The sequence below is a fragment of the Girardinichthys multiradiatus genome, chromosome 5 (genome assembly GCF_021462225.1).
Source record: "Girardinichthys multiradiatus isolate DD_20200921_A chromosome 5, DD_fGirMul_XY1, whole genome shotgun sequence".
NCBI lineage: Eukaryota > Metazoa > Chordata > Actinopteri > Cyprinodontiformes > Goodeidae > Girardinichthys > Girardinichthys multiradiatus.
The window spans coordinates 45004500-45016610 of record NC_061798.1 but is presented as its reverse complement, the minus strand read 5'-3'; the positions used below and the strand labels follow the sequence as shown (position 1 = coordinate 45016610).

General features: G+C 42.5%; 1 long non-coding RNA gene across 2 annotated transcripts; it reads left to right on the top strand.

The window, feature by feature from the left end:
• Positions 1-1489: 1489 nt before the first annotated feature.
• Positions 1490-11453, top strand: LOC124868066. Of its 2 annotated transcripts, none has more exons than XR_007038233.1 (4): positions 1490-1548; positions 5895-6128; positions 6213-6312; positions 11146-11453. It is a non-coding gene; the product is annotated as an uncharacterized LOC124868066 (long non-coding RNA). The 2 variants fall into 2 exon arrangements; XR_007038234.1 differs by lacking the exon at positions 1490-1548 and adding an exon at positions 2813-3373.
• The last annotated feature ends 658 nt before the right edge of the window (positions 11454-12111 follow it).

Here is a 12111-nt window from a genome sequence, read left to right as displayed (position 1 = left end):
TGCCAATGGCTGAGATCGTGAAAGCCTAACTATTTAAATGGGAATGCCTGGCATGGCATGATTGAAAGCGCCTGAAGATGGCGGAGATCATGAAAGCCTAACTATCTAAATGGACATGGCTGCCAAGGCATGATTGAAAGCACCTGGAGATGGCGGAGATCATGAAAGCCTAACTATCTAAATGGACATGCCTGCCAAGGCATGATTGAAAGCACCTGGAGATGGCGGAGATAGAGAAGCCTGACCATCTAGATAGAGATGCCTATAAAGGCATGAATGAAATGCCTGCCACTGGCGTGAGTTAGCCCGACAGCTGATTGAACACCTGCCAATGGCGTGTGTGAGCCTGACGGCTGAATGAAATGCCTGCCAATGGCGTAGATAGTGATGAGCCTAAAGAGGCAGGATTGCTATGCCTGCCAAGGCATATTTCGATACGCTTGTCAATAGTGTAGACTGATGGGCCTGAAAAGGCTAAATGAGGAGCATGACAAGGCTTGGTTAGATATGCCTGCCAGTGGCGAAGTTCCAGGTGCATCTGAAAGAGAGAAAACTAAAATAAAACTGTCTAAAAACGTGGTAAATGAATTGAAATAGGAGAATAGGCAAATTTAAAAAGGTTAGTTATGAGAGCCGCCTCAGGAGTCCCACAAGCCAACCACATCCGAAAGGACTCCTTCTTCAGCTTGACAGCATCCCTTACTGCCGGTGTCCACCACCGGGTTCTGGGATTGCCGCTGCGACAGGCACCGCAGACCTTACGGCCGCAGCTACGGACAGCAGCAGCGACAATAGATGCGGAGAACATGGTCCACTCGGACTCTATGTCTCCAACATCCCCCGAGATCTGGTCAAAGCTCTCCCAGAGGTGGGAGTTGAATATATCCCTGGCCGAGGGCTCCACCAGGCGTTCCCGGCAGACCCTCACTATGCGCTTGGGCCTGCCAAGTCTGTCCGGCTTTCTCCTCCTCCAGCGGATCCAACTCACCACCAGGTGGTGATCAGTGGACAGCTCAGCCCCTCTCTTCACCCGAGTGTCCAAAACATGCGGCCGAAGGTCTGATGATACGACAACAAAGTCGATCATTGACCTCTTGCCTAGTGTGTCTTGGTGCCAAGTGCACTGATGGACACCCTTATGTTTGAACATGGTGTTCATTATGGACAATCCGTGACTAGCACAGAAGTCCAATAACAAAACACCACTCGGATTCAGATCGGGGAGGCCATTCCTCCCGATCACGCCTCTCCAGGTGTCACTGTCATTTCCCACGTGGGTGTAGAGGGGTGAAAACATGTAGTTGTGGGTGAACGAAAAGACCAATTAAGTGTATATTGGGGAAAATAGACACCCCAACTTTATTTATTTCTAATACATCCTTTAGTGTTATTTAAGTTAGTATGCACTATTCCACAGCCAGCCACTAGGGGGCGTCTGCCGCGTTGGTGGTATAGAGCAGGTTTATGGGCACACAGAAGAAGAATAAATCTTCCTGTTGAATGCTAACAGAAGCTCAACGTGTGTGTCTCATCTTTTCTGTGTCACAGGTCAGTAAATAGGTATTTCATGTATATGTATTGTTGACTATTAAGAGTTGAAGGGATTATTAAATCACGAGTCAGCCGGTTAGTCACATTATTGTGTTTTATAGAAAACGGGACATATTTAAAGATGCTAACTAATACTAATGCTAGCGGACTTTGGGCATATGTGTTAAGCTAACTGAGAAACAGCTAAAAGACTGGTGAATCCACTTTGAATTTATTAGTATGCACTTTTTGGGTTCTGATACTAGATACCATTGTTTTGTTCTCTTTTTTATTTGTAAAAATTGATTTACGGCCAAAACTATAGACACTATTGTGTGTGATTTAGGGAATAAGTAATGGCTGCCTGTGTGTGAAGCTTAGTTAAAGAAAACAACATTAAAGGAGCATTACACCTTTCAGTTTTATAGTAGTTTTTTTGTGTGTTAAGAGACAAACTGTTGGAATTCTGTTTAAACAATGGAAAAAGTAAAAAAACTGCAATTCTTAAATATTAAAGTGCATTTGACTTGTGCAAAATAAAAAAATAGTAAAAGCTATTAAAGGGTTAAAAGAAATTCATATTTTATATTGTTAAAGTTTAAAACCCAAAAGGTCTGTGAAAAAGAGACAAGGCATTTGTGATGAAGTATTTGATATGAAGTATTGTATATTGAGTATGTTCACTTGTCAGAAGAAGAATAAATCTTCCTGTTGAATGCTAACGTGGGCGTTGAAGTCCCCCAGCAGAATAATGGAGTCCCCAGGAGGGGCACTATCCAGCACCCCCGACAGGATACCAAGAAGGCCGGGTACTCCGCACTACCGCTCGGCCCATAGGCCGAGACGACAGTCAGAGACCTATCCCCAACCCAAAGGCGCCCCAACCCGACCCTCTCATCCACTGGGATAAACCCCAACACGAGACGGCTGAGCTGGGGGGCAACAAGCAAACCCACAACAGCCCGCCGCCTCTCCCCGTGGGCCACTCCAGAGTAGAAGAGAGTCCAACCCCTCTCAAGGAGATGGGTTCCAGAGCCCACGCTGTGCGTGGAGGCGAGCCCGACTATTTCTAGTCGATATCTCTTGACCTCCCGCACAAGCTCAGGCTCCTTCCCCCCCAGCGAGGTGACATTCCACGTCCCTAGAGCCAGCCTAAGCATCCGGGGATCGGGCTGCTGAGGTCTCCACCTTCGTCCGCCACCCAATCCTCTTTGCACCGGTCCCTCACGGTTCCCCCAGCAGGTGGTGGGCCCACTGGGGGATGGCCTCGCGTCTCTCGTTCGGGCTTGGTCCGGCCAGGTCCCGCGAGTAGCGACCCGGCCACCAGGCGCTCTCCAGCGAGTCCCGACCCTAGGCCTGGCTCCAGGGTGGGACCCCGGCTCCGCCGTTCCATAGACGTCGGAGCCTGGGGAGCGGGAAGATCGGAGAGATCAGAGGAGAACCACTGGAGAAGCCGGGGCGGGTGACGCGGCGGCGGTAGCTGGGGTGAAGGCAGGGCGACTTCAGCAACACTTAGTAGGAGGATTGGAGGAGTTCTTAAGGCGCTTTCCACATGGAGCTGAGACGAGGGGAAAAGGGGCCATCAAGGCAGGAGGTCAGTCGAACGCTCCTACAAGCGGAGGAGGAAGGAGGGCGGAATTCGACACAAACAGTGCGAGGAACCACCAAGTCGCCAGAAACTAGTTGGACATGTCTCAGCTGATCGTCGAAGCTCAGCAGAAGAGCGGTGTCTTCCATGAAGAAGTTCTTTAAAAGTGATGCCCTGGGAGATGATTGGCTGAGGAGGAGTGCGGACCTGCTTGATTGGAGCAGCCAGTAAGGAGTGATTGGACGAGACAGGGTGGTGAGTCTTCCATGTTGAATTTTCGTTTAAACTCCATATGACATTTAACTGAAGGTTTTCTCCATTGATTCAATGGATTCATTTAAAACTGATTTATCAGTGCGCAATAGTATTCATCCTTCAGACCCAACACTGGCTGAAATTTGCACTTGCTGTTGTTAATGGTTAATATTTTATGCTGATATTCACAAACAATGCATCATTAATATTCTGCTTTTATTGAAGACACCTCATGTTGAGGAGCACTCCAGAGAGGCGTGTTAGAAAGGGAGTTTCATAAAGTGACAATTTTGCCTAAAGCCCTAGACCATGATCTCCTTTTACCTGTTTGGATAATGTGTCATAAATTTAAGGTGTTTGAGTTTTGTTTTGGACCTTGTTCATGATTGCTTATGTTTTCCATGTGGTGCTTTAGTTAATTTCTTTAAGTTTAGTTTCTTGTTGTGATTATGGTGCATTCTAGTTCTGTTACTTTAAGATTTATCCTTTGGTTTCATTATCATTGTTTCTTTGCTTAGACCGATCATGTTTTGTTTTCATTCTCTGCCTCTGCCACAGCCATCAGCGTCATTCAGTCCACCTGCACCATGCCAGTCTCCCAGTTTCACCTGCATATATACCCCTCTGTTCTGTTTGCTCCTCGCTGGTTTATTCTGTTGTCTACGACTGATGTTCTTGCCAAGCTTGTTTACGAAGCCTATTCATGGTCATGTTTGTTTTATTCATTAAATTGTCTCGACTCACCTTTTTCTGCTGCTGCCTGCTTGTCTGTCTGCACTTGGGTCCTACTCCAAGAACCACAGCGTCCTGACATAATGGTCATAACCTGTTGTAGAGGTCACTAAGTTTAGACTTTATGGTTTAAAATCAACTGTCCTGGTAGGCCATAAACAGGGAATGGCGTTCTGAGATCATTGCTTCAGGAAGCTACTGTTGGTAGTGGCGTCTGCATTTTATCAGATCCACAGATAAAATGCTGCTAAGCAGTTTCTGTGGGACCCCCTGTTGTGCTGGTGGAGAAGGCCACTGAAAGAGAACACTGTTGTCAGCAGAAAGTTTTGCATTTTCCATGGTTTTGTGCTTGTAGGTCTTGTGAGTCCCTACCATGGTTTGCAGTACTTTTATACTGTTCAAAAGTCTAATATCTATTAAAAGTCAGTCAGTCATTTTCTACAATGCGCACCAACACGCCGAGGCGACCATCTGCGGCGCCATCTCGGAAACTAAAATAAATTAAAATAGGGAGAAATAATCCATCCATTCATTTTCTATACCCACTTCTTCTGTACAGGGCCGACGGGAAGCTGGTGCCTATTTCCTGTGGTCCACGGGCGAGAGGCAGGGCACATCCTGGACAGGTCGCCAGTCCATCGCAGGGCAACACACAAACAACCATGCACACACTCGTTCATACACCTAAGGGCAATTTAGAGAGACCAGTTAACCTAACAGGCATGTCTTTGGTCTGTGGGAGGAAGCCAGAATACAATGCTTTTAGTAGCTGCTGCTGCATCTATTAAAAGCATTGTATAAATTGTTTTCTTATGGTTGGGTGTTTTTGAGAAACATTCCTTTAGATATTTAGAATAATTTTCAGTCTTCTTTGGATGTTGGCTACTTGTTTCTCTCGTACTTAGTCTAGTGTTTATCCTTTTAAAGTTCCCAGTTTTTTTTGTTTAGGCTACTTGATGTTTTCAGGATAGGAATGGACAATTATTGCATAATTTTCTGCTATCGTGAAAACATTTTTATTACGGAGAAAACTGTTATTTATAAATAAACTAATTGATGGTGTTTGCAAACTCCAAATACTAACAGTACAGTTGGCATGGTTACTTTTACCAAAATCTTTTCACCAATGGTTTGATAAAGGCATCGATAAATATGTGAAAAACTCCAGCTTCATCCCACAGTCCAAAAACATGATTAACAGGTCAATTTGTTGCTCTAAATAGCACTCATGGATGATTGTTTGACTTTGTGTGGTGTCCTCTGATGGGCTGGTCCATCCAGGGTGTTCCCCATCTTGCCAGTGAAGACAGGCAATAGGCCCTCCTGCAACCCTTTAAAGATTAGCTGGTTTAGACAATATGATTAACGTAATTATATATAATTATATTAATTGATTTCCAAGAGAGAATTTACTATAAAAGTATTTATGAATACTTTTTGTTGTCACTCTTATCATTCTTGCAGTAAATACTACAAAACACTCCTCAGTGTTCTACATGTAGGCCAAAAGCTGAATTTAAATTTTCTCTCACCAGAGCACCCACTTTATTTCTGCTACTCTTCTCTAAAGACCAGATTTAAGGATTGCACAACTAATAATTGGTAAATAAAAATTGGCCTTTTCAGCGAATGTATTCACAAATAAAATGGCTAAATGGAAAAATGTACGCACAATCCCATAGCCCATAGTCTAGACTGACAGGAGCGTCTGTGCTGATTTCACTTTGAATAACCGCTAGTCTGTCACGATCCTCCTTCATCCTATTTCCGATTTCCCTTCATTTCACAGTCTCAGGATGCTCAGTTCGGCAGCTCCTGGCGGGGCAGCGTCGGAGTGATGGACAGTAACGGGTGACTCCCAGAATCGGCTGCAGAGTGTGATCAAGGGGCTGCATTGTTGGAGTGAAATTGGACTTCAGCTGGCTGTGACAAGTTCACTCTAGGGAAACCTTCTTTCCTGTCTGCTCTCATTTCAAGCTCAACTTCTTGAATGATTCATTGCGCTGAGAATGGAAATGATGAGGTAAAAGTTCAAATAAAGAGTGAAAAAGTCTTAGTTGAGATGTTTCTCCTAGAGGGAGTAAGAGGTATTGTTATTCAAATGTAGAGTCTTTGAACGCCATGAGGAAGCGGTTTCTGCTTGGAGGAGATTTCCCACTTTTTGCTCTTCCGGTTGTGTTCCTCCATCTGCTGTGATTCAGAAACAGGTACCATCATTTTCTACCTCACTACATGTAGTTTACACTGTCACTTAAACTGGAAGCAATGTAACCTTTTACAATTCCCCTCTCTAAAAAACCTCTTCTATGTTTGAGCACATGCAACACATGATACTCCCTGAATGACACCCTGAGCCACACTGTTGCTATGTTGAACTGTTGCTATGGAGAAGTCTTTCGCTGTCTCCTTGAGATGGACAGCTGGAGCCTCGCCACAGGGAGGAGCACTTTCTCTCCATCCTTTTGCTGCATTTCCTAAGGAGGACAGCCTCAGGAAGTCAGTGGGGTTCCTTCATCGTGGTGATAAAAATAGAGAAGTGACTCATTTCCACTTAGATTGAAGGAAACTGACCAAGTTCAAAAGTGCGTAGGTGAGTAGTAATGCTGCAGATATTCCGAGTGGCTCTCAGCTGGTCTTACTGGGATGCTGTGTGCATTTTAAAGCAAACCTTTCTTTACTTTTCCATACTGAAGAGCCATGGAAAAGGACAGTTTTGGGTTATTTTCTGTGTCACTGGCTTGTTGGAGCCTGCATGGTTAAACCCCTTTATGTACCTAAAGTACAACCTAATGAATAATGCATGTAAAAAACAATGCAACTGACTGTTGTAAAATACTACAAACATTTGTTCCAGTATGTTGCTTTGTTTTTTAGCCAGATCATTTTGAAAGAAATGGTGGTTGGGTCTATGACGTGGACTTCTTGGGCTTGTGGAGTTTCTGATATTGGATATTCATTCAGGGTGGCATGTTAGTACAGTGGTTAACACTGATGCAGGATACTTGTAACAAATTTGGTCTTGCCCCTCTGTGTGTGGATTTTAAATGTTTTCTTTGTTTAGTTTTCTCCGGAAACTCTAATATTGTCCTAAAGATAAATAGGAAACATGTTAGTTTAAATGACCTCTGTGTTGATAAGCTTTAGATGTGAATCCATTGTTGTCTGTCTCTGCAACCTGTCCATGGATGGATGGGTGGAATTTTCTAAATAAGAAAAACCTTTCATTCAAATGCGATTAAACAAGCCAAGATGCAAAGTAAATATCACCACGTATTTTGCATCTAAAAGATCCAGATACACAGAATCATCCAGATGATAAACTTAGTTGAAATTAAGACTTTAACAATCTTCTAATGAGATGTCAGGAAACAACAAGTCTCCTGAGATGTAATTGGTAAGGGACTAAAAGGAAAATAAGGTTTAAAAACAGCCAAACAAAATAGATTTTTTACACAAAAAACATACTGCACATGCACATACTTGCTCAATTCTTAGTGGGATTGCTTGGTAAAAAAGGCATACACCCAGGTGACCTTCTGGTCAGACAAACCTACCACCTCATCTGACTTCTTATAATTACCTTGCTTCCATATGCAAATACAGATTTGATATGTTCTGTTGCGTTTCGTTGGAAGTAAGTCCAATCTTCAAAGACCTTATCCTACACTCAAGCGGGTCTCCAGGCAGGCTATACTTCACAGCCCAGGATTCCTCTATACATAGCCTGGGTAATCAGAACTGTTATAAACTGTCTTGAATGGCATAAAAACAAGTTTAAATAAATAACTATTCAATTTTGATGCACTGACAACACTTGCAATTAGTTTAGTTTTTAACCACAAATAGACCCTGATTAAAGTTTAGAAAAGGCTTTCTTTGGTTAAATGAGTTAAGTAGTCTGATTTCATTTTGATGTATGTTTCTGTTTGACATTTTCAGTTTGTAGCATTTGGTTCAATTGTGAGTGTATAATTATGTATATGAAAACATTTCATCTATTTTTCATTCTTTAATTACTAGCAGAACATGGAGATAAAACAAATTAAAACAGGGTTGTCAGACTTGCAGATGCAGTCATTAAAAATGTCTTCTACCTGTGAGATGAAGTGACATCCAGGTGATATTTTCCATGTTTCTTTGGTTGTAAATCAGGGGTAAGTAATTTAAAGCAAACAGAAATGACAGGGGAGAGCTTGGATTGTAATTCTATGAGTTTTAGAAATATACAAAAAGAATAAAATAAAAGTGTTGGGCTAATAGATCTTCTTTAGTCATATGATTTATTAAGTACAGTGCTTCAGGCTTCAGAGCTTTTTTACCTTTTTATTTACATTACAACTACAAATGTCAGTGAATTTTATTTGGATAATATATGATAGACCAACAAAAAGTAGGACATAATTGCGAAGTAAGACTATGTGATGGCTTGGTATCACTGCTTAAGGCACCTTTTGTTTTCCCCTTCCTTCAGCCTTGGCTTGAATTAGCTACAAGAGTCTATAAAGGCAGCATCTGCTCCTGTTTTTCTCTCTTTCGGAGAGACTTTTTGCCAACATAGGTAATGTTTTTGTTGCATGCATGTTTTTACAACATATTGGACATACATTTACAATCATCCATGCAGGTATGGAGGACCAATCCTGCCATAATTATGAATACAAACAGAAATAAATGACTCATTAAAATTACTTATCTCTCATTTAACTGTTTCATTGCTAAATAAACTAGTCTGGAGTGTTCTTTTTGTTGCCAATTTTGACTCAATTTTAAAACCTGCGGGTGTTTCCTTCGAGCAATAAGATCCTGGGTTTGAATCCTGGGCTGGGGTCTTTCTGCATGATGTTCTTCGCACGCATGTGTAGGTTTTCCCGGGGTACTTGGGCTTCCTCCCACAGTCCAAAAACATGACTTTTAGCTAGGTTAATTAGTCTCTAAATTACTCTTAGCTATGAGTGTGTGCAGGCATGGTGTCTGTCCAGTGTGTCTCTGTGTGCCCTGTGATGGACTGGCGACCTGGCCATGATGTACCCTGTCTCTAGGCACCTGCACCACTCATCCAATGGCTCCACCAGCTCCCCAGCAAGGACAGGTGTTTAAAATGGATGGATAAATGAATACTTTGGAAATGAAGACTTTGGAAAACCCTTTTGGGGGTATGTCTCTACTAGCACAACAAAAGGAGACTGAAAGTTTTACTCATATTTATTGCTTTTGCAAACCAGCTCAAGCTGAGTCTACCTGGATGGATACTGTCAGCGAACTGAGATTTTATGGTCTTGCCATGGATTCTCAATTTGATTTTGCCACGTATTTTCATTTGTCCACTTTGGTAGATGAATATTCGTCCTCTGAATGTTTGTTTTGGGTCATTGATCTGCTGGATGGCAAAACCTTTTCTTAAATTTTTGCAGCCTGGAACAGGTTTTCTTCCAGGATCCTCCTGTCTATCTGACTGTCTTCTTTGGTGCTACTGGTGGTACCAGCATCATTCCCCACAGCATGATCCTGCCACCACCACAATGTTTCATCGTAAAGATGGTGCATTCAGGGTGATTTGTAAAGCGGAATGGCTGTGTTGTGAGAATAAATTACACACATGTGAACTGTACAATTTCAGTTACTTCTGTATGCCCTTGTTTGCACTGGATTTTATTCAGCGGGTAGAAAATAAGGAGGACTGAATGCATGTGCACGCCACATTTTTCAGTTTTTTATCTGTAAATGTGTTTAAAATTATCATTTTCCTTCCACTTTCACAAGTAATTATGCTATTTTCTGTCAGTTGTGGTTGTGATGTGACAAAGTGTAAAAAAAAGTCCAAGTGGTATGAATATTTTGCCAGGCACTGTATTACAAACTCTCGACACGTTCAGAAATAGAATGGCGTCTTTAAGGGTGACAGGGTTAAAAAACCAAGCATTGCTGCACTGGATTTCTGTTGACACCGTATTTATGCACTCAAAGGCCAGGCCTGCAGGGAGATTTTGAAGTGCTTACCTGGGACAGCTGTTCCGACACAGCCCAGCTTTAAGCTCTGCCAGATGCTGAGTAAATAACTGTTTTTCTTCTGGAGCAAAATTGAGATGTTTAAGGCAATGCTGAACTTTGCATTTTAAATTAGTTGAAAATGTTTGCACCTGATTTAATGTTTTTCCACTACCTGGCAGAATATTCAGAACCAGGAGTGATTAATATACATATTTCTTTTTATATTCCATTAGAAGTGACTTTTTACTACAACAGAATATTCAGGATAAAAGCTTTTGGTTAAGTTTTGCATGGTGAATTTAATTTCTGTGAGCTTTTTTTGCCCAGAAGTCCTCACAACACCTGGTTTTCCTAAACAGCAGAGTTTTCCGTTAACCGCTGCTTTAAGGGGGTCTGAATACTCGATCACTCTCTGAGCAGCAGCTGTGGTTGATGTCCTTTGTGCAAATACCTCCCACTTGTGTTTTAAGGAGCAGGGCCAGAATACAGATGAGTCCTCGTTAGAACACCACTTACCTCCTACATAGCTGCCTCTTGAAAGTATGCCTTTCACTGAAACATGAGCCACACCTGCTGTGAACTTTTCAGTGCCTGGTTGTTGCAGAAAACTTTGGATGAATCCTTGTGTTACACAGATTATTTTTTGCTTATGCACTGACCAGGTAGCTTTACCCTGCACTTATCCCCACGCCTACACCTAACCTCTGGCAATTAGTTCAAATAACTGTTAAAATATTCCTCTAAGAAATAGGTTACTTTTAAATGGCACAGTGTGGGTCCTTGGAGATGGGTTTCTGCAAATAGTTACAGTACCTTACCTGCTGTGCAAAGAACATAAATACTGATGTGGCCCCACCTACTTCACTGACATTAAAGCTGATTATTTCTATACTCCACCTGTTGCCTGGTTATATGACCTCAATAAATAATCTCTACCAACAGGAAGTAGCTTAGAGTTATCTTAGTTTGATCAGAGATCATAATCTGTTACATTTCACAAGACTGTTTTACTGTCCATGAAAGGATCCATCCATTGTCTTCTGCTTATCCAGGATTGGGTCGCAGGGGCTGCAGGTCCAGGAGGGAATCCCAGACATCCCTCTCCCTAGCTCATTGTGTGGGACTGCAGTGTTCCCAGGCCAGTCAGGATATTTAGTCCCTCCAGCGGGTTCTGGGTCATCTCCGGGATCTCCTCCCAGTAGAACGTGCCCGGAAATCCTCCAAAGGCCATCCTGATAACATTGCCGAACCACCTCAACTGACTCCTTTTGATGCAAAGAATCAGTGGCTCTACTTTCCAAAGTGAAGCAGAGGCATGAAAGGATCGGAAACTAAAATAAATTAAAATAGTGAGAAATAATCCATTCGTTCATTTTCTGTACCCACTTCTTCTGTACAGGGCTGACGGGAAGCTGGTGCCTATTTCCAGTGGTCTACGAGCAAGAGGTGGGGTACATCCTGGACAGGTCACCAGTCCATCACAAGGCAACAATGAGACACACTGGACAAACAACCACGCACACACCCATACACACCTGAGGGCAATTTAGAGAGACCAAATCAACTTTTTGGACTGTTGGTGAAACCTGGAGAGAACCCACTCATGCACGGGGAGAACATGCAAACTCCATGCAGAAAGACCCACGGCCGGGAGTCGAACCCAGGCAAGGCAACAGTGCTGCCGACTGCGCCACCATGCAGCCCGAGAAAAAAAATATACAGTTAAATTATTATTACTTATTAGTTATTGTGATTTTTAAGACTTTATAATTAGTGAAAATACTTAATGAACGTATAAATGGATCCCAAATGCATCAAGTGCATAAATAAAAAATGTCTGTTTGCACATATGGAATAGAAGTAGGAGATGAAGTGGGGACTTGTTAGTATGTCACGAAGATGACTGACTTGGAACCTGGTGGGAAATGATTAAAATTAGCATGTCATTTATAAAACTAGTGCTTTGATAAGGCATACACCTGTGCGAATATCATTTAATTAAAAAGTATATGGTTTGC